Source organism: Oncorhynchus nerka, linkage group LG27 (assembly GCF_034236695.1).
Source record: "Oncorhynchus nerka isolate Pitt River linkage group LG27, Oner_Uvic_2.0, whole genome shotgun sequence".
Taxonomy (NCBI): Eukaryota; Metazoa; Chordata; class Actinopteri; order Salmoniformes; family Salmonidae; genus Oncorhynchus; species Oncorhynchus nerka.
This window is the reverse complement of record NC_088422.1, coordinates 62,432,422-62,460,031: the sequence shown is the minus strand read 5'-3', so window position 1 is coordinate 62,460,031 and position 27,610 is coordinate 62,432,422. Positions and strand designations below refer to the sequence as shown.

The 27,610-nt window shown below is 45.4% G+C and overlaps 1 protein-coding gene across 7 annotated transcripts in view; it reads left to right on the top strand.

Moving 5' to 3' along the window:
* LOC115112112 (zinc finger protein 536-like) overlaps positions 1-27,610 on the top strand; it is a 201,189-nt gene that overhangs the window by 59,442 nt on the left and 114,137 nt on the right. For 6 of the 7 annotated variants that reach the window (XM_065011870.1, XM_065011872.1, XM_065011869.1 and 3 more), the window contains exon 4: positions 12,400-12,532. The gene's annotated coding sequence lies outside the window, so the exon portion shown is untranslated. The remainder of the gene's footprint in view (positions 1-12,399; positions 12,533-27,610) is intronic. The other variant, XM_065011871.1, reaches the window with a different exon arrangement.

Below are 27,610 nucleotides of genomic sequence, written 5' to 3'. Positions count from 1 at the left end.
ACAGGGGATTGTGTAAGGCATGTGTGAGGTCCTAGGACATGGCTAAGTTAAGTTCAACTCAATACCATATTGATTTATCCCACACCCGGTAGTGTACAGAACAGGTACATGCACATTTTGCCAACGTAGACAGTCTGCTAACATAGACTTATATGTAACCCGCAACTTAAGTCACCACATGCATGATGCATGAGCTCTAGCTGGAGGATATGCAGTAATGAAGAACGGAGCTGGAGTGTTGAGGTGATGTGTTATCATTAACTAATCCAATTGCCTATGAGATGAGGAGGAATTTCCCGCTCTTGAGAAGGCTCTTTTGCTCTCTCTCTCTCGCTCTCTCTCTCTTCTCTGTCTCTCTCTCTTCTCTGTCTCTCTCTCTCCCTCTCTCTCTCACTCTCTTTCACTCTCTCTCTCGATCTGTCTCTCTCTCTCTCTCTCTTCTCTGTCTGTCTGTCTCTCTCTCTCTCTCTCTCTCTCTCTCTCTCTCTCCCTCTCTCACTCTCTTTCATTCTCTCTCTCAGTCTCTCTCTCTCTCGGTCTCTCTCTCTCTTGGTATCTCTCTCTCTCTCTCTCAGTCTCTCTCGCTCTGGTTGCTGTTGCCTCGCTGTGACCCGAGGAGGCTGTAGTGTAGGACTCTTCGGCGGGGCCTGCCTCAGGTGTCTCAGTGTATTCCCTGCAGGTGCAGCCTAACAGGGGAGAAGCAGAGTAGTGCGCTCCGTCTCGGAGGAGCGTGACAGTAATGCCGTGCGGCAGACACAACTATTTCAGAGGGAGCTTAGCGGGGCTGTCGGATGATGTGTTCTGTCATCGCTACACAGATCCAATCTGAACTCGGCACAACTTTCCCAATATTCCGATGGCTTTATGTCTTGGGATGACGGAGAATCGGGAAGACGTGGGAGGGATTGAGAGAGAATGAGTGTGCGTTTTGTAATCCTTGGAGTGGAGCGTGTGCAGCGCTTTTGTCTCTTAAAGAGGAGGTGGAAGGGGAGAGGGATGGAAATGAAGCGGGACAGCTGGAAAGGGGCTGAGAGTGATAGGATCTCTCTCACACAATGATGTCATTTAAGTTAAGGAGACTTCTAACACTAGCTGGGCCATACCTGGGCTAGCCACTCTTTCCGTCCTCACACTGACACTTACAATCAGGAGACATTTCAGATATGTCCACCTTTACACAGCCTTTCTCAAACCAGGAAACATTCTTTAAAAGAAGGACCAAATAAGCAACAACTGAACAAAGTGAAACAAAGTTATTCTAGATTTCCTTTTCCCCTCTGGTGATTATTCCGCTAGTGGGGAAGGGGACACAGAGATCTTAAAGGAGGACAGTAACATTCTGTTCTACTGAGCAATTCTCGGTTAAAACAACCAATCACGCCACAGCCCATTTGATGCGATAATCAGCCAGGCTAAGAAAAAAAAGTGATTAGAATATATCAGCACACCTCTTTTCAGCAATGCAGCTGCTCGGAAACACAAGTCTTACAAGATAACATCAGACTGACTGGGCCTTGGTGTATGTGTGTGTGTGTGTGTGTGTGTGTGTGTGTTTGTTTGTTTGCGTTCATCCATTGTCTCTCTGAGGTTTCTGCTAAGCCTTGAAACGTTGCACATTATTTCATAACTCCGGCTCCGCTGAAGAGGAATACACAGTTTACATTATATTTTTTCCCCCTTCGTTATTTTCAGAGTCATGCTCGGTCGACCTTGAACGCTATTTACCGCGACACGTCTATCTCATAGCGAGAGCAGTGTGTTCTGGAAATGTCTCTCTCCATTTCACGGTGTTCACTTTTCAGGGTGGAAGATGTGGTGTCTTCACCTGCCGAGTACCTTGTGATGTAGCAGACTAGGGACATGTCTTTAAAGGCCAGGGGGGGGGGGCGTGCTAATGTGGCGATGTGATTTACCTCAACGACTGTACCTCTGTGTGTTGGATATCCTGGCTGCCATAGCCCCCCCCCCAGAGAAAGGATTTCTACCACCATTATCGAGGCTTCAGTGTCACCTTTTTGACCCTTTCAACACAAAACATAGATCTCCTTTTGACTGGGCAGGGACCCACAGTCAAATCTATGTCCATGATACTATTGCTGTGGTCTTCTTACTCAAAAGGAGCAGATAGAGAGAGTTGACCATTTGTAAGATAAACCCATTCCAGCCCTGCCCCAGTTTAAATTACACTGTGTGTTTCTTTTTTGATTTCCATTTGCGCATAATGCTCTCTCTCAGCATGTTTAAGTTATATTATTAGCGCGTGAGCGTTTCTCAAGAGATCCCCCCCCCCCTCGCCTTTTCCCCCTCCCTTTATTTCAGTGGGATTCTCGCCTCCCGATGCATTAGCCTCCTGTAATTGACAAATGATCTTTAGATGGTCTGGAGATTGAGAGGCAGCTCTCTAGCCTGACTACAGTATAGAGCTGCATTACTGTAGTCTATTTGGGACGGGCTCTTTTTGTACAGGGGGTGTTCAGGTCACTGTATCATCCAGACCCCTAATCGTCCCTCTCTCTCTCTCTCTCTCTCTCTCTCTCTCTCTCTCACAGCTCATTGTGTGAAATAACAAATGGCTGGGCAGCTCCAAGCACAAAGGGCTATCACCACATTATTCAAGAGAAGCCGTGGAGCCTTGCCAGGGTCTGCTGTTAGGAGGGGAGGAAAGAAGAAAAAATAATCTGCGTATTGTGATTTGCCATTTATAATTGGCTGGTGATGCTAAATGGTCGGTGGCCAGAATTTTTTATTTTTTTTAAACGCAATCTGTGGCTGTGTTTTCGGCCCGATGTATCGCTAATGACAGATCGCCACGCACGCTCGGGAACAGAATAGCGCTCATGTAAGGCTAGAAAAACACAAATATGTTTATGTGTTCTGTCCAGAGATGTTTGGATGAGTCAGAGGTTATAGTGCAGCAGTTTGACATTGTAATAGAAATATATGAAATAAACGAAGGGGGGAAAATATAGGAGTGGGGGGGGGGGGTAACTGATGACCATACGCTCTGGCTATAATGCTATGCTCGAATCCCTGTGACTATTTTGTAGAGGACACGCCCTCTGTTTGGAAGCCATAGTAGCTGCCCCCCCCCAGTCTGAACAGAGCAGTATTTCTAAGGTATGAGATGACAGGGCTCATGGCTGATACTCCTGTTAGCAGTGAGAGAAAGATACCGGGCTGGTTCTCAGGGGGAGCTGTCCTCCACATAGTGAGCTCAACAAAAGATACTGTTTGATAAAGACTCCCCTCCCCAAAGCCTCCATAAATAATGAAAAGTTAATGAAGAGGTAACTTAATGATGTAATGAATACCACTGAGCAAGGTCAAGCCGAAGGGGGAAAGTTGGTGGGCTTTATAAAAGCCATGCGATGAGCTCTATTGTATGAGCCTGTCTGTGGGCCTGGTGTGTTCTTTCTGGTTGGTCGTGCAGTCTACCCTTGCTTACAGTAAGTGTGCTGCATGTGTGTTTGTATGCATGCGTGTGTGTCTGTATGTGTGCATGCAGATGTGTGTGTGTGTTTGTATGCATGTGTTTGTGTGTGTGTCTGTATGTGTGCATGCATGTGTGTTTGTGTCTGTATGCGTGCATGTGGTTGTGTGTGCACGTGCGTGCGTGCGTGCATGTGTGGCCCAATGGAGGGACTGGATCTAGTGTTGAACTGGTGATTAAAAATTGAAAGGGTTTGAATGACACCGATGAGAGTGTGTCGGAGCCACGTGCGATCGATAGTGCTCTAGGTGGCGTGCACTGTGTGTGTGTGTGTGTGTGTGTGGACCATAAACTATGCCGTCCCAGGTCTTCAATGGTCAGCAACCAGTGTTCCCTATCACCAATAAACATTTAACATCAGAATGATCTGTAATATGAAGCTGCCTGTATTTAACCATGACATTATTTTATGTGGTGTTGGGACTTGCCGCAAAATGATATTTTCAACCAAAACTGTTTTCCCTCTGTGTCCTGTACTTAAAGATGAATGGACGTTTGGTCCATTTGTGCTGGGGACATGACCCTGCAGAGTGGTTCCAGTTTCAGGGCGCTCGTCTCAAGCTTACTTGGCGGCGGCCAGGTGGCCTGTTCAATCTGTTTACCTTTGTCTGAGGTAAAGAAATGTCTGCCCTGACTCCCTAGGCTGCGAGGCTGAGGTAAAGAAATGTCTGCCCTGACTCCCTAGGTTGTGAGGCTGAGGTAAAGAAATGTCTGCTCTGACTCCCTAGGCTGTGAGGCTGAGGTAAAGAAATGTCTGCCCTGACTCCCTAGGCTGTGAGGCTGAGGTAAAGAAATGTCTGCCCTGACTCCCTAGGCTGTGAGGCTGAGGTAAAGAAATGTCTGCCCTGACTCCCTAGGCTGTGAGGCTGAGGTACAGAAATGTCTGCCCTGACTCCCTAGGCTGTGAGGCTGAGGTAAAGAAATGTCTGCCCTGACTCCCTAGGCTGTGAGGCTGAGGTAAAGAAATGTCTGCCCTGACTCTCTAGGCTGTGATGCTGAGGTAAAGAAATGTCTGCCCTGACTCCCTAGGCTGTGAGGCTGAGGTAAAGAAATGTCTGCCCTGACTCCCTAGGCTGTGAGGCTTCTACAACCCATGCAATGGGGAGAGAGGGATGTACAAGCCTACAGTGGACACTAAAACCAAGATCTGGTAGTATGGCTTCGATCTGTTGCCGAGGTAGACCACATTAGCATAGTGTTGTGGTAAAAGGCTGTGTGTGTGTGTGTGTGTGTGTGTGTGTGTGTGTGTGTGTGTGTGTGTGTGTGTGTGTGTGTGTGTGTGCGTGCACGCGTGCGTGCGCCAGTGTGTGTGTGGAGGTGTGGGGATGATGGTCTGAGGACTTGTGAGGAAAGTGACAAAGAGAGAGAGACAGCCTGTGTGCTGCAGAACAAGCCTCTCACATGGGGCTTTGCCCTGCTCCAGGCAGGGCCAGGGTATGTGCAGGTTATACAGATTGTTTGCAAGACACACACACACACACATACACACACACACACCGTTACGCTAGAACTCTAACTCCAATGCGAGGTGGGAATAGCATGATCTGTAGAACACGTGCAAACACGTTGCGTGGTTTCCTAATGTGACTGGAGAGACTTGGGGGTCTCCCTCTCTGGCGAGTTTATAGGTGACTGGTGTGTCTGTGCCCGTGTGTCATGCAGGCCCAATCCACCCGTCTAGTTTCCCTTAACAAGCCTCCGGTCAGACTGCCTGGCACTCATCTACCCTTAAGCACAAGTCAAGCTATTAATCAGATGGAGTCAGCACTGAGAATTATTATTATTTATTTGTTACACCTCAAATGTAGCTAGTCAACGTCTGATATACAGTATACACTATTAGGATAGTAGCAAGAGAATGAGCTCCTAGTAGCTTTCTTACCCAGTCATTAACAGGCCAGTCATATAGCTGTGTCTTAGTAAATATGCTCAAGTAGCAGCAGACAGAGGGAGTGAAAAAGAACACCTGAACTCAGAACAGTACTGAAGCGACGAGCGAGGCAGGGGGGATGGAATAGCAGAGCAGGTCTTAAAAGTCAAATCACTTCATTTTCTTCATCAAAAGACGGCTAACCAAAAGGTTCGGAAGTCCCTTCTGCACACCGCAGCACAGCCCCGAGCCCTTAGATGGCCAGCGATTCATAGGTCCTCTATGTGGTTATTATAGAGGACAGGGCTTGTCCCAGGCCAACTCCTATGGGACGGCTATGGGTTACAAGGGGAACGGCGGTGGAGAGCTTTCCATCAGGAACAGAGCATGAAAAAGCATGCTTACGCCCAAAGGCCTTTTACCAACATTCATTTCTGGGATTGTGTTTTTCTTTTCTTTCAGGGGAAAGCTGTTGTTTAAAAAAAAACTTTACCCAGGATAAATAAGGATGCACAGGAAACAGAACCTTTAGAATGTTGTTTTATAAAGTTAGTGTCTGCATGGCGGTTTTTAACAAGGCATAGGGTACAGTACGTGTGACTGCTTGTGTGTGACCAGTCCACCCTATTCCCATCCCTGATTGTCGGCATCCTTTGCTGTGTATTTCTAAAAGGGGGGAGCAGAGTCATATGGAGCATCAAAGGTGTGATAGGGGGTGCATGTGTACGTGTTAAAAGCAAGCCTCTTTGACTGGAAGCTTCTTGGAGGTGCCCTGTGCTCTACCACCACCCGACTCACTGCGACGTGCCACACTTAAATTGTGCATGGTGGTATACTGAGCATCACTCATCAGAAGACACCATTAAAATACATCTGCTCCGACGTCTGATCCTGTCTCGTGTTGTGTCTCCACGAACACAACTCACTTTCGCTTTCAGCTTGATCCTGTCTCGTGTTGTGTCTCCACGAACACAACTCACTTTTGCTTTCAGCTTGATCCTGTCTCGTGTTGTGTCTCCACGAACACAACTCACTTTTACTTTCAGCCTGATCCTGTCTCGTGTTGTGTCTCCACGAACACAACTCACTTTCGCTTTCAGCTTGATCCTGTCTCGTGTTGTGTCTCCACGAACACAACTCACTTTTGCTTTCAGCTTGATCCTGTCTCGTGTTGTGTCTCCACGAACACAACTCACTTTTGCTTTCAGCTTGATCCTGTCTCGTGTTGTGTCTCCACGAACACAACTCACTTTTGCTTCCAGCCTGATCCTGTCTCGTGTTGTGTCTCCACGAACACAACTCACTTTTGCTTTCAGCTTGATCCTGTCTCGTGTTGTGTCTCCACGAACACAACTCACTTTTACTTCCAGCCTTGGCCTGTCTAGTGTTGTCTATCTAAATACATAACTCCCTTTTACTTTCAGCCTGATCCTGTCCAGTGTTGCGTCTCCGCAAACATTACTCACTTTTACTTCCAGCCTTGGCCTGTCTAGTGTTGTCTCTCCACAAACATAACTCACTTTTACTTTCAGCCTGATCCTGTCTAGTGTTGTCTCTCCGCAAACATAACTCACTTTTACTTTCAGCCTGATCCTGTCTAGGTTGTCTCTCCGCAAACATAACTCACTTTTACTTTCAGCCTGATCCTGTCTAGTGTTGCGTCTCCGCAAACATAACTCACTTTTGATTTCAGCCTGATCCTGTCTAGTGTTGTCTCTCCGCAAACATAACTCACTGTTACTTTCAGCCTGATCCTGTCTAGTGTTGTCTCTCCGCAAACATAACTCACTTTTACTTTCAGCCTTAAACTGTTTAGTGTTGTGTCTCCGCAAACATAACTCACTGTTACTTTCAGCCTGGTCCTGTCTAGTGTTGTGTCTCCGGCAAACATAACTCACTTTTACTTTCAGCCTGATCCTGTCTAGTATTGCGTCTCCACAAACATAACTCACTTTTACTTTTAGCCTGGTCCTGTCTACTGTTGTCTCTCCCCAAACATAACTCACTTTTACTTTCAGCCTGATCCTGAAACTACACAGAAACTGCCAATCCCCCCCCCCCCCCCCCCCAGACTCTACAGCCAGACACACAGTGACCCACACAGCCTTGTAGGCCCCCAGACAACCTTGATGTGTGTTTTTGGTTTGTGAATATGCAAGTTTGCAGTGTGTGTGTGTGTGTGTGTGCGCGTGCACGTGCCTGTGTGTGTGTTTGCAATACTGGGAACAACTTTTTAAACGGGTGATATTAGATATTACTACTCCAATAAGCCGATAATAAGCATTTGCTGACTCTACTATAATTTTTTTGTATCACTCTGATGAAGTGTAAACACTCAATCTTTCCATCAAATTCCATTAAACACAGTGAGAAATGCAAACATGCGTGTGCACTCCTAAAAAGCCCCAAGCAGTGAATTTTACACAGCCGTGCGTGGACATAAATAGTTGAATCTGATGTCCGTAAATCATATGGAGAATGTACATTTGGCCTGGGTACGGCCTTCAGGTTCACACACAGATTCTGTAAACATGTTTTTTAGCCCGGTCGCGTCGAGTCTTGCCATAATCAAAAACAATAACCGCTCTAAGCATAAACTCTTCAAAAAGTCCTGGAGAGGTATGAAATAATCATCTGTGGGTGGGCCCCGCCGAATGCTGAGAACGCAAACATTTCACGATGAAGTTGTTTAATAAATAAAGGCCTCTGCGTATAGATGGCTGAGCGATAGGACATGCTGCCTTAATTACGCACGGCCATAAAAAGAAAACTCCGGTAGAAAGTACGGTATGAAGTATGTCTCTCGTTCAACAGGGTTTCACCTATAAAATGTCAGTGAGGTTTGTACTTCAGATGCGAGAGGGGATGTATTGTTTGGAGAGAAGAAAAAAACAAGCTCTGATGGTGAAAAAATATGTTAAAAAAAACAAAACGGAATACTACAATCAACAAAGAGAGCAGTGTTTACTCTGAATTTAAAGACTTTCAAACTCTTCCCCCACCATTGCGTGGCATTACAGAGAGAAAATAGACCAGCTAAGCACCCCGTTTATTGTTCATAAACCCTGTGAAAGGTAATATGCTTTAAAAGCACAGTAAAATGTATTGGTGTTGCTGGAGTTTACTCTTATGGATGGTGTAAGTTACATTAGGCGTTGGAGAGAAATATATTATTTTTCCTGAAGTTTCTACTGCTGGGTGGGCCCACTCCTCTTTAGCGGTGTTAACATAAGAATAGAGGGGTGGCTAGAGGGGGGAGTTTAGCTGGTTGAAATGATTCTGCGCTTCTGCTGCTGCATAGCAGGGGCTGTTGTTATCCAATTATAACATCAGACGTTCTCTCTCTCTCTTTTACTCCCTTTGTTTCACATTCCTCCCTCCCTCCCTCTTTCTCTCTCTCTCTCTCTCTCTCTTTATCTCTCTCTCTCTCTCTCTCTCTCTCTCTCCCTCTTTTCCCCTCTTTGCTCCACTGTGGCGTAGAGCAGTTTGGGCATCGCATCGGGGGGCCTTATTATATACCAGTCTTATTTGGTAACGCCTGACTCAGCCTTGGCACACCTCTGTCCCAGATCTCCTCAGGCGCGTGGCCTACAATGTGACGCGGCGTCACGCCGACGTGGATTCCTCAACCCGGGAGAGAGGATAAAACGTCTCTCCTGTTCACAGGCCCAGAGCAGGCGTACACACAACACACAAACTCTGCCTCCTCTCAACCACGGTTCATCCTCCAGTCTTAAAGCCCTGGATCTGAGCGGTAGTTCACCGTAAGACGAGCTGTGGTCTGGGGACCGTGGCACTGTTCTGCACTGAATGCAGTTAGAAATAACTGTTTGTGTACATTTAGTGTCCGTCTTGGAGCGCAGGGAACGGTGGCTGAACGGCGCTGAAAGACATCTGGATGTGATGAAATGCCATTTATCTAAACAAAAGGGAGTCTCTCTGCCTAGCAAGCCGCCCGACGTGCGTTCGGCTTTCACTGCGTATTTGTGCAATGTTTTCCAAAGTGCTATATTGACAAATATTTCATTGCAACAGTATTAAGCTTTCCAATATGAGACGGTTTTCCTTGCTCCAATTTCCCCCTAGATAAACACTGGAAGCAGCTGTGCACGTGATGAATGACTGAAAAGGAGTACTCTATGGCTGGTCAAAAGAAGTCAAAAAAGACCAAAAACGTTGTTATTGGATTGACATTTTATAATAACAATAATGTTCTTTTCAACTTCTATGGCGCTATTCATTACATAAAGAGTCTCAAAAAGGAGAAGCGATTTAGAAGAGAGAGAAAAAAAACGTAGCTTTCATGAGATGGAGAGGGTCGAGAAAGTTCGTGGATCGAGTTGTCTTCGGAGGGAGGTGGTCAAAGGAGGGAGAGCAAGCAAAGGTGGTCTCTGAACCATCATATATAAACAAGCTCAGAACGTTGGAGGCCATACGAAGTGTTAACTTCTTCTTCTTTTTTTTTTTTTTTTTGAAATGCATGAACTCGTTTTTGCTTGGTTTCAGAACAATCTGGACATCAGCTAAGTTTTACAGTGCTACAGCATATCCATCAAGATTGATTTCCCTCTCTATTTTTCCACACCACTGGTGATCTGTAAATCAGACTTACTATGAGAGAGAGAGAGAGGGTGATGGAGGGAGAGAGTGGGGGGAGAGGTGGCCTGTATGTGTGCATGAGAAGCGCACCTATAGATTTATCAGCTCTTTCGTTCTATTTAAACAAATAGGTCTTGGAGCCTTGGAAGGCAGTGTAGGGACATGCCTAGGATAATAAGCGTCATGGAATCTAATCAGATTTATAAGAGGAATTGATTGGTGTGTGGCAGGAGGAGCAGGAGTGGGGTTGGCAATAAGCTGAAATTTAAGTGTTAATTTTTATGCTAATCCGCTGGCATCTCCGTGTGATGCAATTTGGTTCCCCGCACCGCAGATATGAAATTGTCCTGCTCACAGAGAAAATGTCAGCTTGCCAGACCCTGAAAGCTTGTTATTTATTAGGTATGTTTCTATTAGTATGTGTCACAGTTGTTAGAGAGCCACATGCACACGTATAGACACACATGCGCGCGCGCGGGCACGCACACACGCAAATACGCACACACAAATGGGGCTTCATGCTTGTTCCGCCCAGCTCTCGGCCTTAAAATCGTCTCAGCTCACTGGTTGCAACACTGGGGCATTAATGTATTATCATATATCGGGGTGGTCCTTGCCCTCTGGACAAAAGGCTATTTAATACAATTTAATGACATTCCCAAGCAGGAGAAAGGGAGGGAGACAAGGAGGCAGAGCCTAGATGAAAATAGCATCTGTGTTTCTCATGGCTCACCCATGCAAACATTTCAGCTTAAGATGCGTGACTTCTCGCCTTTCTCCGGCAGAAAGGGGGGAAAAGAGGGAGAAGCTAATGAGAAGGAGAAAGGGGAGGAAAGAGGGAGAAGCTAATGGCAGGGAGAATTAGAAAGGATTGAGAAGTCTAAATATGAATATCCATCAAGACAGTGTGCTCTAATCCAGGCCTTAATGCTGCATATAGTAACATGTCACAGACGTCATTGCTCTCCAAAGGCCATTAGGTGATCCATTTCCACCGTCGCACGGTGACGTCATCCGCGCGAGACAGCAGAGGGACGGTGGCGGCCAGGCGCTGTGTTTGGGTTTCATCCGGCTCTGACAGCTTCCTGTCAAGACGCCGCTCTCCTTTGAAACGCCTTTTCTCTCCGTCTCTCGCGTTCAAACGGTATCGTACTCCGTCTAGTCCCCATTCACCCTGCTGTTCTCCGTGCCAGTCCCTGAATCCAGTTATATTGTACACTGGGCATAGTAACAGAGTAAAAAGGTTTGGATGCAATTCACATATAGGTCAATTAAATGCACCAACATCTGCTCTCTGCTAACCATTTGCATATAGTATTCATATGTTAATGATGTCCCTTGTTTTTGTGTTTGTGTGTGTGTTTTTTTGTGTGCACTTCCTCCCCTCCTCCACATCTCTTTGTAATAAAAAAAGAAGAAGATTCACACTTCCCAAAACCGGATACAGCCGTCCTATTTTTACTTCCCCTCTCACCAACGCTTTAAAGGAAAGAGTTTCTTGAGCAGACAAGTGCCGGGGTTGTCCTGTTGCCATGCCCCTGATTTCAAAAAGAAGAACCCTTTTGCTGTAGTGGGAAGGCCTCCCTTTTTCCAAAGCAGCTTAATGCCTTATAAATCAATGATGACACAGATGGACCAGCGATAATCTATTTAGAATGCCTCACAGCAAATATTGTCGTACAGATGATTAGAGATTGAGCTATTTTAACTCGCCCCCTTAACAAATCTTCCGCTCATTTTAATACTTTGAATTATAGGGGGGACTTCACAAATGTGGTTATTTTAAACGAATCTCAAACATTAGAAAAGGGGTCTACTGTGTAAACGGCGGAAGTCTGTCTTCTCTTTGTGGCGTTACGGGTGGGGATAGGGGAACAAAGAGTATATGAAGAGTGTGGTGGTCTGTTGCCAAAACCATAATGACAACGCATGTTTCTTTAACCAGAAAAGGGGGGGTCCTTTAATGGAATTGTGTCTGTGGGTGTAAATAGCAAAGCTAGAGGCCTCAGTCTCTTTTATGGTCGATGGCTCCCGATTCAGTGTGAGGAGGAGGAGGAGTGAGAAAATGAAGTGGAGGTTGTCAGATGTGGCAGCTGCTTGGAATCCTGATAAATATAAGCCCTTATTGATCGGATGAAAATGAAAGATCCCAGAGTGCCGTGCAGTATTTAGCATCTTGTCTGCCGCGCGTCAGCGATGGCCTTGCCTTGGAGGGATAGATTTTCAGCCCGCTGCAAGGCACGGCTTTTATTTCATCTTTAACCTTTTTCGTCTGCATTTCCTTGACCTCTGCGCATCGCCGCCTTTCAGTGAATTTGTTACATTTCACTTGACATCATCTGCCCCCCCCCCTCTCTCTCTCTCTCTCTCGCTCTCTCTCTCTCTCTCTCTCTCTCTCTCTCTCTCTCTCTCTCTCTCTCTCTCTCTCACTCTCTGACAGGACAGGACAGAGACACATCCCTCTAGGTCGGTTGTCATTGCTGTGTGCTGTAGTGACTCAGTGGCAGTGACTGCCTGGGTCTCCTCGAACCAAACAGACAGGCGCCAGACCAGTATGCAGTTAGTGTGTTAAGGTATGCCACCCCACCCCCCACCCCACACCTTCTGTCACACACTGATCAGTGATCAGTCCCCCTGTCCCACTGGCACAGCTCTGTCACACTCACATCGCTCTCTCTCTCTCTCTCTCTCTCTCTCTACGTTGCCATAGGCTTCTGCTAATGCTTGTAACTTGTTACAATCTGGATTGTGATAATCTACCATAATCATCAGCCACATGCCACCTAAAAACACACATGAATGCCATTCAGTTCCCACACTGAAACATGTCTGTTCCAAGTCTTCCCCTCCCCTTGTGCCACCTCTCCAATGTCACTGTACTTCCACTTCCTGCCTACCCACCCTATGTCTTTTTCATTTACAAGAGCTAGCTAGCAATTATAACATGAGAAATATGGGACGAATCATGAACAATTTATGTTTTGGCATTAGTGTAATTGAATTCTCCTCGTATATCACAGGGAGAAGTTTCAGGCTTGAATTAAACGAGAGGTACGGATCCATGAAAATAAGGCTCCCTTCCTTTTGAACAACGCTCCCTTTCTCTTTTAGATGGATGATAAATCCCCTGTGAGGGAGCCTGCAACAGCTGTTGGCAGACAGGCTAGATATGAGAATAGCAGCATAGGATGAGCGAGCATTAAAAATTAATACGCTATTTAGCCTAGGTGTATTTTAGGTATTTGACATTTTCATGTCCGGGACAGACTCAATTTATTCATAGTACAGAAAATAAAATAAAAAAAATAGAGAAGGGGGGGAGCCGTAAGTGAAGGCCATTCTGTTTTTATGGTCACTCCTTCTCTACAGTAGTGATCTGTGTGAAGGCTTAAAGCACACTGTCTGTGTCTATGGAGGAGACTAAAGCTCGTTATGGCTGGAGTCATGATTAGCACACTGCACAAAGGAAATGATTTGCCTCTTAAGCCCCCAATATCTTTCTTTTTTTGTGATTCCTTTTCTCTCTCCCCCACCCACCTCCTCCCTTTCACTCTCTCTTAACACTGACTGGGAAAGCTACACACCAACACAAAATAAGCAGGGACATTGGGTAGTGTTCTTCAAAAAAGCCGGTAGCTAGCTTAGACTCAGGCTAGCTTAGACTCAGGCTAAAGCTAAATCCCAGACCTCATAGTGATGATTTCCCGATGCTTTGCTGGGACGTCTCCGTATCATTCGCAATCTCATCGCGCTGAAATCTACGACGTGTGTCCTGCAAGGAAGGATCTGACTATCAGGGACACCTCACTCCACCTCCCTCCACTCCATCTCTGTTCCTCTCCCTCTTCCTTCCACTGCCGGACTCTCACCCCCTTCTTCCCGCTCCGTCCTCTCTCTCGCTCTGTCTGCGTACCTGGCTTTTTTATTTCTCGCTACATGTGTCCTTTGAGTCTCTCTCTCCGTACGTTTCTCGTATCGTCTCTTCCTTTACCCAACGTCTCCCCCCCCCCTTCTTTCTTTAGTTTCCTCACGCTTCCAATCGTCATGTATACACTGTTATTACCCTGGGGAATATTTAGCAGCAACATGTTCAACACCACATACCGCCCTCTCGTCTTGACTCCGAACACAAACCTGGAAGGCACAAACCCGGAGAAGTGTGCGTACGTATACCGTGCAAATGATCAACGATAAACAGAACCTTTTCATTTAGCGGTTTAAACCTATTACTGGAGCGCTCAACCTCAAGCCTGGGATAATTTTCGGAGATATCTCTCCAACTACAAAGAGAAATGGGAATCAAAGCCATTCACTGTTTCAAGCACTTTGAAAGCATAAGTCTTAACGACGTCCTTCGTTTTCACATTTCATTGATTTCACATTGCTGGAGTTCAATGCTGCTAGTGCTTGAGACAAAGGGCCCGCGTTACCTGCAGCTTTGTAGAGATACACTCATAGCAAATGCTGAACATGTGAAAGCTGTCAGTAGAAAATATCCTCAATCCCTCAGCCTCTCAGAACCCCCCCCCAAAAAAGACACAAAAACACATCCAATGTTAAATATCCAGGATTGAGCGATGATTTTTAGCCTAGCAGTGTGTTTTTGTGAAAGGGAACGTGGAGTTCTTACTGGAGTACGACAGTGCGACATGTGCAGAGAGTTGCCCTCCCTGGGTCTATAGGGGTTTACCAGGGAGCTGTTTCCCTGTGGCGCGAGGGTTTAAGTGTCAGAGCCAATGTGCCTTTGAGGCCGTATCCTAGCAGATTAGCGTCTCTCCTTATCATTCCAATCAATCCCTGCTCCCTTTGAAAACATATTGTACATATCTACCCCTCCCTCCCAGCCCTCCTGCCGTCGTCCGTGACAACAATCTGTAGGCATGATGGTCTGTCTCAGAGGAGCAGTGGGAGCCCTTGACAGATAGCAGGTCTGGCGCTGGAGTCAAAAGCAGGCACGTCCGTCCTCCTCCCTACCCGGCGCAGGGGAGAGGGGACCGAAGGGGGAGACTGTCAGGCGACAGAGGGGACCGAAGGGGGCTGGGGGGGGGGGGGTCTGGAGCCCAACACTCAAACCCTTCATCATCCTCCTATGATAGCAGGGGTAATTGATATATGGGCACAGCCGTCTCTTCCCCTTCGCGTGTTAAGGTCGACTTATCTACATTTCACCCCCGATTTCTCCACTCCCATTATATTTCCTAGATATTGACTGACTGGTGAGGGGGGTGTGTGGGGAAAAAAAAACATAGAAAAAGAAAAGAAAGTGCTTTTATTCCGGCGCCTAACCCTGCCTGTTATCAAAGTAACTTTGAGCTTATTAGCGACAAAGCCCCCCCCCCCCCCCCCCCTTCCTGCTTTGTACGGCCGTGTACGCCAGCGCTTCCTGAATTAAACTGCTGGCTTCCTGTTCTTTTATATGCATGGCCACATCTGGGGAGCCTGCTCACAGCCCTGCTGCCTAATAACAATCACCTTCCCTTTCAGTCCCCCTGATTGTTTCTAATTCACTCTGACAGATAGTGGCTGACAAGCCGCCCGCGCCTCCCTCCCTCCGTGACCCCGGATCACTCACCGCACTTATAAGGCCTGTCATTTTTAATATTTGATTTCAGTTTTAAGTTATGTGTTTTACCCAGATGATGAAATCAGTGTTTAACTGAACACAAAATGGATATCCCCTCTCTCTTTTCATCTTCAATCTCTCCCTTGCTTGCCCTCTTTGCCTTTTCTCTCTCTCTCTCTCTCTCTCTTTCTCTCTCCTTCTCTCCTCTGTTTTACAGAGATGAGGGGAAGATATTAGTGATAATATAGGCACACAGACACAGACAGACTCGCAGAGACACAAAGCTCACAGCCACGCGGACACACGGCTCTGCATTGCGTATTACATTGTGATCTGCCAGTGGGTATTATACATTTTCTCTGTATCTAGAAGTCCAGCAACAGGACTTGATGCGTGGCCATTGACAAATATCCGATTTTGTATATGTCCTCAGGCCTGCAAGTTACTTAGTTTCCGACATTCTTTGCATTCCATTGATTGCCAATAAAGGTGTTCAGACATGGGTAAAACGCATATCAGGTAGACTAATCGCTAAATGAATTTATAGATTCATCGACAAGTAGATGGATGACATTTTTCAGGGCAATCCATGCAGTCCCTCAATAATAATAAAAAAAACACCATTTAGAGTTAAATGAAAATAAGCAATTACTTAGTTAGCCAGTTCAATAGTTTGCTTCCCACATACTTCACAGAGATATGTATATATAGAGAGAGACAGAAGAACAAGAATGTGAAGAAAACCAGAGAAAGGGAGAGATCCTACTCCACCCACCGTCTCAAATAGTCACATCCACCGTCCGACAAAACATGTAGACTTTGTATCCACCTCACAACAACAAGGCAACCCCCCGAAACTCATCCAACTCATAAACACTCTGCAACCCTATCACCCTAACGTACCCAGACACCATCTCAAATACACACCCACTTCATACCGCCAAGGCATTGTATCATTCCGGGACACGACGGTGCCTTGGGCATGCCCGATTCCATTTTTTCTCTCCCGATGACAAAAACAGAACTAATTGGAGTACCACTGCATGTTTTCACTAAAGGCACAATTTAATTACATTTGAGCTGGGAATGAGCATTTTGGGAACGTCATATGTTCATTCAGCAAATGGAGCGAACGAAAAGCAATATTTGTTTTGCTTTGATTAGCAAAACCGGCAGGGTAATTTGTTAAGAAAGGGACAGAAAATCTCTGTTTAACCCCCTCCCCCAAAACAGACTCTCACCCCCACCACCCCTCCCGACACAGCCCCGACAATGTGAATCAGCATCGACCCCCCTTCCTTAAGCCATTTATGCATTTATCTTAAATGTTAATGAACTTTTGCCCCCAGCATTTTTTTGACTTTGGACCGTTGTCTCCAGTCTCCAGTCCCTAATCTCTGTCCTTTTGTGGCATTGTTGATAAATACTTTATGAATAAGTTTTTTTCATAATGTAAAGAGTATTGTTTTCTCCAAGGTTGTATTAATAAACATGAATGAATGTATTTGTCTTCACCAAAGCGTGATTAATGCACATTAGCCTGTGTATTGCTCACTCTAGCCCGCGCCCCTACTCCCCCCAAAAAATGACCCATCAACATTAAATATTTATGGCATAATATTAATGGTTTTGTAAAGAAAATAACAAGTTATTAATCCTCTGATTAACAACTGATTAACCTTTTTCTTAAACACGTGATCCGTGCATCGTGGATTCAGGATATGTCGCCTGAGTGTGCTGCAGAATAATTATTTTTTGTGTCTTTTCTAATTGCAAAAATCGCATGGTTGAACTGTTGTTTTTTTCACACATGCACACACACTTACACTTGCTCACACAACGTGAGATATGCAGTCCAAGTACACATATACCCCAAAAATTGGCAAAATTCTATCGCATGAAGCGAAAGCGACTAAATATAGCAGCAGATCTTTAAAACAATGGGGTTTAATTCACATATCCGTTTATTCCACAGTTATTGGCATGCTGTGGGAAAGTACAGAGAAAACACTGTGCTGAAGGACAAACGCTTTCTTTTCTCGTCTTTTTTTGGTGTGTTTGCTCATCTCTACGCCATTGTGTGTATTTTTAGTCCCCCGTCTCATTCCGCTAAAACACAATTATGTTATGTTTTGAGACATGCCAATGAGTGACTTCACTGTGCAGGCTTGAAAAAAAAAGTCCGATCTTTGGTGCCATGATCTACCAGGTGCTGATATGCAAGTAGGGCTTTTTCACAGGATATTCACTGTAAGAATTGGTGAGGTTTAGGGATTGGCTTGTCAAGTTGTAAAAAAAAATATATATATATATAAATTAATACATTACCATAGCAGTCCAAAGAGAAGTACTAAGAACTACCAACTCTAGACTGTTTCTCATAGGATATTTACAGTGGTTTTTACGTAGTCAGGTACATAATGACAGAATAGACATTATTATTAACATTTATTCATGTCACTAATGATACGAACGAATTCTATAGTCTTTGTGTGAAGGCTTTGGCTTAGTGCTCGGGCCTCGGGGACAGCTCAGGGACAGCTCTTCAGTCCTGGGTCCTGGGTCATCTCACAACTTCTTTTCATTTAATTCATATCTTTGTTTAAGCATGTTTTTTTCCCCCCTTCTTCATACACCCCTGCCTTTCATTCGAGCCCTTTTCTTTAGTGGGCAGAATCCATCAAAGGCCAATGTGTTGTGAAAGGCAACAACAATAAGCCTCTTTGTGGAAAGATGTGTGAGGGGATAAGTGTGTTGGGGCCACTTGTTTTTTTTATTTTATGGCGTGGTCTTTTTCCTCAAATACCAATGGAAGATTTCACCTTCAGCGACTTTCCCTTAACCCCACATCTCACTTTGGACTTGCTCTCCTTCTGCTCTCCTTCTATCTCTCTCTTTAATTCGCTTGTTTCTCATCTCTCTCTCTTTCTCTCTCGCTCACACACTAGTCTCTATCTTTGTCTTTCTGCCTTTCTCTCTCTCTCTTTCTCTCTGTCTCTCTCTCCACCACACAAACTGGCCGCCCTGGGATTCATCCGAGTCAGTCACACACCCCTCTGAAAACAATTATCTTTGAACTTGCTTTTAGTGCTGTTTGTCCTAATTGCAGATCATTTTCTCTGTCGGATTTCTACTTTTATTGCAGTTTTGCCCTGAATGTTGATCCTATTGAGGTTCAACCTTATTTTACTCCCTGGAACACCCCTAAGACCTGGATTCATCACATATCCCCCTAGGACTTCTCTCTCTTCAAATTCATTTTTTTTTTCTCATCATTTCTTCTTTTTTTTTAAGACATCATTTTTTTGTGTAGTATTATCCAAATGAATTAGTGGGATCCCAAAATACACAGAAGGACGTTGGTTTGTCCCAATTTCTGTGTTATCGTTCACATTTTGGGCCAGGATTTTCTTTTATTTTGCTGAGGTGTATCTCTGTGACACGTTGGACTGAGTAACTTCAGTGCCACGTGGGATTCACCATGCATTTATAGATCGGTGGTACGGAGGTGGACTTCGCAGTAATTAAAGACGAGTAAAGGTGGTTAATTCCGTCCTCTGCGCCTTTCCAACCATTAACAATCTCCCCCGTTCTGTTAACTATTTATGAGAGGGTCTCAACTGAAAACGCGCACACACACACACACACACACACACACACACACACACACACACTGTACATGCATGCGCCTAAGCTTCTAAAGGATCCTTGTCACCATGCAGACACCACACAACATGTGCTGCGGGTTGCAGAGAGCGGTTTAGGTATGGTGCAGGGCTTTTTGAATGAGAACTGGATGGTGTGGCAGATATGTTCACGGGCCGGGTCAATGACAGTCTACGGGATTAGTGTCACAAAGTGGTTCCAGCCACAATGAGTGTGAGTAAACACCGAAGAAGGCGTGGAGAAGTCCTCTGCCCCAGATTTACAATGAACCTGCCCTACCTGAGGGAAAGACTGCGACGTGCAAGGCTGTATACTGACTGTCCCAAATGCTGCTGCAACCGCTCACAACCTGTTCTGGAGGAATCGTGTCATCATACAGACAGCACTATAGCACGTTTACTGTACTTGACTTAAGCAGTCAGTGACACTCCTCTATTGTCCTGACTGTCTAATCACACAGGATGTCTGGGTTTGTTTGGCCTTAGACTAAAATTTGATTGAACCTTTATTTAACTAGGCAAGTCAGTTAAGAACTAATTCTTGTTTACAATGGCGGCCTACACCGTCCAAACCAGGACGACGGTGGGCCAATTGTGCGCCGTCCTATTGGACTTCCAATCACGGCCGGTTGTGATACAGCCTGAATTGGATCCAGGGTGTCTGTAGTGACGCCTCTAGCCCTGACGTGCAGTGCCTCAGACCGCTGCACCACTTGGGAGCTTATATTATAGCGTTTCTCCTCCAATGAGAATACAGCAATTAAATGATGTCCGCTTTGTGTTATTTGATACAGGATATGGATCCTAAAGATATACTTGTTGCTAATTTTTGCTGACATTTAGAATCAACTTGAAAAAACAAATGATTTACGCCCATGCACTCTCATTCGCCTGTTCAGTACCATCCAGTTGTGTACAGTTTGATTTCTTAACAAAAGGCAGTGGAGAAGGTCTTTACGTTCGTTCAGTGAGTGAGCGATGGCAGTTCTTTTTTGAAGTACCTCCTCGACGCGACACACACTGGAGAGATGTTCATTTATTCAGGGCACAGTGTGAGATAGAGAGGCAACGCTCTCCTCTCGTCCCTCTCCAGTGGCTCGCCTGCCTGGGCGAATGGCCCACGGTGGCCTGAACTTCCAACACCGATTGATGGCTCCGTGCGGACCCCCAGGTCCTCCAAAATCCCATAATGCTCAGGGAGCGCATCTTTATACACACACACACGCCTAATTGAATTACATCCCCTTCAGCTCTGGGGTCCTTCACTGAAGGAAAGAGATGGACTTTTTCACTGAGCCCGAGCTACCGAGTCATAATTTTCACAATGCCTATCATCCACATTAGATGTGTCACCAAGACAAATAGAGACATAATGCAGGCAGGCAAAGAGATCCGACGTCTTTGGCAGTGGTTTGCCACTGTTCCCGAGAGTTTCTTCTTGCCCCACCACTGTGCTCCTCATCACAGAGAACGTCGGTGACAGCCAGTGAAGGCTGCTTTGTTTGTGTAGTCGTCTACTCTCTTTAATGAGCCATTTATTGTGTGTTTTGCATTCGTCGTGTCTGTTCGTTTTTTTTCCGCTGGTTGAGTTTTGGAAAGAGAGGCCTTGTCTTCCCGGACTCCTTTAGAAAGTAGTCGAACCGCCCCGAGAGGGACTGGGGCTGCGTGTTTGGAGGACGTCAAGTTTCGACCTTCCGTCCCTCTTAACCGTTTCCCAAATCAAAGCATCGGAGCTGCAGTCAAACTCTCCTCCTCCTCCTCCTCTTCGTCTGGTCTCGTAGTGTGCCTGAAGCGCCGCGGCTCTCTCCGCAGCAGGGGAAAGGCAGGGCGTCGGGTAGGAGTGGCACGGGGGGGGGGGGATGTAGCCGACTGTGACACGTACCTGTCAGCAGGTACTCCAAATAATTGGTAAATTACTACCGCGGGATAGACAAGGCTCTCTTTTATTTCTGTTTGATGAATATTTGAAGTCGACCAGGCAGTCGTAGAACAACGCGCGGCGAGTCGGGCTATCACGCGCGTCGAGGACGAGGAACAGCTGACGCACAGAGAACAGGAGGGATCCTACTGTACTACTTAGTGTAGACAGACACTGAACAGGAAGCACGGGAGCACGGCGTGGAGACCGTCCTCGTAGTCTGAACAGGTCTGAACTAACAAGCAGCATAAGCGTATACATTGAGACAATGCTTTACTAAGTGGCATATGCTCTACGTTACACACACTGGCTGGCACTGACATGCCCTCACACTGACATACTCACTCTCACACACTTGGAAGCCTAAACCCTTTTCCATTGTGAATGGATGCCACAGAAAGTTCACTTGCTCCTTGGACAAATGTGTTTTAACTTTTGGGGAATCACTCCCTGCCAATTCGATGGGAGCAATTGGGCTCTGTTTTGTCTTGTTAATGAAACATATTCGTCTTCATGTTGCTCTTTCGCCGGCCTCACACTCACTTTACACGGTAGTCAATGAAACTCCTGAGGGCCGCTCTGTGCATTAAAAAATGTATAGCGCTTTGACGTTTCAGCCTGCTCGTAGTAGGCACACCCATAGAACACTTTGCGATGAGCCGTATGAAGAAAAAAATACAAAAAAACTAGAGCTGAGGCAAGTGCGAGCTGGGGACATTGGATGCTATTGGTCAAAAGACTCAAAATGGACTAGACTAGATTGAGGTTGTGCACTAAAAAACTGTGGCTGGACTTGAGGACCTTGGTTTGCATCGCCTGCATGAAGTGGTTGTGCTGGGTGTTGATGCAGTTGGTGAATGCCTTAGATATGGCCAGTGGGGTCGAGGTGTAATGAAGCGAATGGGGCACATCCTCGATCCTACCCACCCCCCCCCCCCCACCCCCCACAAAGCAAGGCCTCCTTCAGGGCTGACTGGACCTAGGGTGGCCCACGGGCCTGTAGTTTAGCCCACGTTTCAGTGGCGTGAAACAGCTTGACATGTGAGACACTTCCCCAGGGTATGAGGCGTTTCATCTGCCTTTTTACCCTGTCTGCCGGGGTGAGTCAATGAAGGCCATGTCTGGCCAGTGGATCTCATTGGAAGTAGCCCGCTCGTTGTGTGTATTCAATGGTATTTGCTAATCCCCATCACGCTCCAAATCAAATTTGATTTTCCATAGAACATGTCCATCTCCGATTGCATTTCGGAGAATAATGTGATTGTTTTGTTGCGGAGACGTTCGTGGTGGTACGTGTTTCCTTATGTAGGTTGTATCAATAGGTCCAGTGTATTAGATGCCTGAACTCTGTTTGGTATGCTCAACAACCAGTAACCTGAACAACAGATCTCCGTTGCATTGTTTCCTGCTACCCTATGGGGACTGTGTCCTGCTTGCATATAAACCCGGGGGTGTTATATATTATCGTGGTTTACTAGCGACATCTTTGGGTAGATGTTCAAGGAAAGTCCCCCATTTTGATTTATTCATTTCGGCCGAGGATTTATGCGGCGATGCTAAAAACGTACATCTCGCACGGACTGATGGAGGATCTATTATTCATGAAAGCTAATGCATTGTTTCTTCTTGCTTTATATAATTCCCACCCCCCTTTTTCCCTCCCCAGCATTTTCTCAGGCAGCTTGGCAGTAATATCTGTATTGAAATGAGAAGTTTGAAAGACAAACCACTAGCTCCTTATATGTGTAAACTGCGTTAAATCACACTTTGAGCTTACAGAGCGGAGCTTCAAATGTTAAATGGGGGTTGAAGTCTGCCTGAACTAATTTGTAGGGCTTTGCACCATGTTGACATTTAAATGGGATAAGAATAGGAAACTGTATGCCGACCTATTTTGAAGATGCTTTCGGAATACATTCACATCAGCGCCGGTCTATAATTAATAAAAATAGACAGGCTTTCTTGCTCCAGATTTGATTATAATACAACCTTATAAACACTACAGGGATGGGGGGGAGAAAAAAATGGGGGGGAAATTTGATGGGGGCAGGAATTAAGAGGGATGTGGATTGCACACACCTGGTTTTGCAGGAGATTGTGTTGGCTGGCTGCTGTGCTATCACATTACTGTGATCCAGCCCCTGTGTTTGTGAGAGAATTGAGGAGAGGGACCGGCAAAATCAGCATGCAAATAACGGCACATTGTTAACTTAATCAGATGCAGGAGGGAAAAAATATGGAGAGAGAGAGAGGGAGGGATGGAGGGATGTAGAGGAGGTGGGGCACATAAATAAGAGTCAGGGCCCTGAGATGACGGAGGGCAGAGGGGAAGGGGTATGTGTATGGGGGTGAGGGGTGAGCTGCCGAGTGGAAGATGGGGGCTGATTTCAGGGCGTCAAGATGATGCAGCCTCTCCAGAGCTCCGTCAAGTGGCTCAGACAGGCAGTTTAGCGGTGATAGCAGAGCGCCGTCCGTGTTGTGAGCCCTGCTGTCACCGGCCCCCGACAAGAGATCACAGCTGTAGGACATGGGTATTATCTAAAGGCCGAGGGGACAGGGAGGGGTGGTGGGGTGGGGTTCAGCAGGCAGGCAAGCTAAACATGGCAGGTGCCCCCATGTTGCTGGTGACTTTCTAGGCTAAGCTATATGTCACAGGGCCATCCTTAAATGCTTATTCACTACAAATACATCCTAGCCTCATCATGGAAGAGATGCAATACAATTCGATTTTTATTTGAAATTCTTTCACCCAAACATGGATGCCCATTTATATGGCTTTTAAGCTCATTTTGATTTGTAAATCTGACAATGTCTTTCAATGTGTTGAAATGGCAAAATGCACCCCTAGAGTTCATTGCTGCTACGTAGTGATCACTATTTTATTTTTTTATTTCACCTTTATTTAACCAGGTAGGCTAGTTGAGAACAAGTTCTGATTTGCAACTGCGACCTGGCCAAGATAAAGCAAAGCAGTGTGAACAGACAACACAGAGTTACACATGGAGTAAACAATTAACAAGTCAATAACACAGTAGAAAAAAGGGGTCTATATACATTGTGTGCAAAAGGCATGAGGAGGTAGGCGAATAATTATAATTTTGCAGATTAACACTGGAGTGATAAATGATCAGATGGTCATGTACAGGTAGAGATATTGGTGTGCAAAAGAGCAGAAAAGTAAATAAATAAAAACAGTATGGGGATGAGGTAGGTATAAATGGGTGGGCTATTTACCGATAGACTATGTACAGCTGCAGCGATCGGTTAGCTGCTCAGATAGCAGATGTTTGAAGTTGGTGAGGGAGATAAAAGTCTCCAACTTCAGCGATTTTTGCAATTCGTTCCAGTCACAGGCAGCAGAGAACTGGAACGGAAGGCGGCCACTATAGGAATACAGTGGCTTGCGAAAGTATTCACGCCCTTGGCATTTTTCCTATTTTGTTGCCTTACACCCTGGAATTAAAATGGAGTTTGTATCATTTGATTTACACAACATGCCTAGCACTTTGAAGATGAAACATATTTTTTATTGTGAAACAAAGAAGAAATGAGACAAAAATAACAGAAAACATGAGCGTGCATAACTATTCAACCCCCCCCAAAAAAAGTCAATACATTGTAGAGACACCTTTTGCAGCAATTACAGCTGCAAGTCTCTTGGGGTATGTCTCTATAAGCTTGGCACATCTAGCCACTGGGATTTTTCCCCCATTGTTCAAGGCAAAACTGCTCCAGCTCCTTCTAGTTGGATTTTCAATTGGATTGAGGTCTGTGCTTTGACAATGCCATTCCAAGACATTTAAATGTTTCCCCTTAAACCACTCAAGTGTTGCTTTAGCAGTATGCTTAGGGTCATTGTCCTGCTGGAAGGTGAACCTCTGTCCCAGTCTCAAATCTCTGGAAGACTGAAACAGGTTTCCCTCAAGAATTTCCCCGTATTTAGTGCCATCCATCATTCCTTCAATTCTGACCAGTCAATTCTGAAAATCATCCCCACAGCATGATGCTGCCACCACCATGCTCCACTGTGGGGATGATGTTCTCGGGGTGATGGAGGTGTTGGATTTGCGCCAGACATAGCATTTTCCTTGATGGCCAAAAAGCTCAATTTTAGTCTCATCTGACCAGACTACCATCTTCAGTATGATTGGGGAATCTTCCACATGCCTTTTGGCGAACACCAAACGTGTTTGCTTATTTTTTTCATTAAGCAATGGCTTTTTTCTGGCCACTCTTCCGTAAAACCCAGCTCTGTTGAGTGTATGGCTTAAAGTGGTCCTATGGACAGACACTCCAATCTCCACTGTGGAGCTTTGCAGCTCCTTCAGGATTATCTTTGGTCTCTTTGTTGCTTCTCTGATTAATGCCCTCCTTGCCTGGTCCATGAGTTTTGGTGGGCGGCCCTCTCTTGGCAGGTTTGTTGTGGTGCTATATTCTTTACATTTTTTTAATAATGGATTTAATGGTGCTCCGTGGGATGTTCAAAGTTTCTGATATTTTTTATAACCCAACCCTGATCTGTACTTTGACCCTGTACTTTGACCCTGGCCTGTTTGGAGAGCTCCTTGGTTTTCATGGTACCGCTTACTTGGTGGTGTTGCAGACTCTGGGGCCTTTCAGAACAGGTGTACAGTATATATACTGGGATCATGTGACAGTTAGATTGCACACAGGTGGACTTTATTTAACTACTTATGTGACTTCTGAAGGGGGTGAATACATATGCATGCACCACTTCCGGGTTTTTATTTTTTTTAAACAAGTAATTGTTTTCATTTCACTTCACTAATTTGGACTATTTACATGAAATCCAAATAAAAATCCATTTAAATTACAGGTTGTAATGCAACAAAATAGGAAAAATGCCAAGGGGGATGAATACTAGGCACTGTAATACAGAGAGGTTACGACCCATGATGCATTGCTCATGCAGAGATGCCTCTTGAATAGAATATGTACAATCTGCAGCCATGGTAACATAAACAACATATTAGCATCATGGTGGTGGGGGTTAGCGATGACGAGGGTTCAGGAAAACAGAGAATGTGAGTAATATCACTGATCACCAGCCACTACACCGGGACAATTAAAGAAGAGGCCTTGTGTTGCTTCAAGAGCGAGACATCTCCAGGGAGGGAAGCACGGAATGCACTATACAGAGAGGTCATTTTTCATTAAACATCATCGCTTTCATGAACACACACACACACACACACGTGCACACACATACACACACACATACACACACACACATGCACACACACACAAATACACACACACAGACACTTGTTCTCTGCTGAGTTTTAGCCGCTGGTTGTGAGAGATGGTGAATCAGTGATCATGTTGAAGGTCAGAGAGGGCAGGGAGAAGTGATAAAAATGCAGACAGGTCAGAGAGAGAGGAGTGTGGAGAGACATTTGGAATCCAGGGCTTGGGCCAAACTGGTCCTTCAATACACACATCTCTTATTTATCTCAGTAGAATGAAACATAAAACAGTTTTGGTATCGTATACTGTCCTTTAACCTCAGATTTACTGTAGAAATGCTAATAAATTTGCTTTGCAGTAAAAGCTATTACCTTTAGCAACCTCACCAAAAGGAGGCTGCTGTCCTGTGTTGGGTGTTTAACAGAGGAGAACAGGATGAGGAGAGGTTTTTGTAGTGGAGTTCAGAGAGAGGCCTGTTTTGAAGTTTGACCAACTTTGCCTTATTCCGCTAATCAGAGTCTTGTTTTAGTGAAGCGTTGGCATGTAGGCAAACACTTCTGTCTGGCCCGCAAAATGGTTACACTCGCTCTCTCTTCCCCTTCTCCCCCTCTTTCCCTCTCCCCCTTCCTCTCATTTTTTGTCTCTGATCCTAAGAGAAGTAGCCCCACTGTTTCAGATAAAGTGAGATAAATAAACATGTTCCCTGATGTCCCGAATGCTCCCCACCCTCCCTCCTGAGAGCACACCCTCCTAACGCACTTCCTCTGCCACAATTAGTCTATAATAAATAGACTTTAATGCAGATAATGTGCCCTGCTCTCTGAATCTCCCTCTCTTCCTCTCTGTCTTTCTTTCCTTTCTTATTAAGCCACATTAAGACAGGATCTGACTTTGGGTCACACGAGAGGGAGAGAGAAAATGATGAATTATTCTCAGAGCTACTCACAGCTGCAAACAATAGCTGCAAAGAAAATACAGATATTGTAACGTATGCAAAGAATCGAGAGCATTTGCAGTCAAGTCTCACTTCCTGATGGCTTTGATAAGATTAGTTGCTTTCTTAAACAGGATGTGTGCTGCTTTTAAAAAACTGCTCTATGGACATACCGAGTACAGTTGCATAACGGCCTGCCTTGACAGAGTGCCTGCGAGAATTGAACGTTTTCTTCACATGAAGTCTCTCCAGATTAGCTTGAGCGAGTTTATCAAAGTGATGGAATAAAGGAGATTCAACATTGTCATGTTAAAAAGACATGCAGTGGTTGAATATTTAAAAAGCCCAATTGCCTGGACAGAA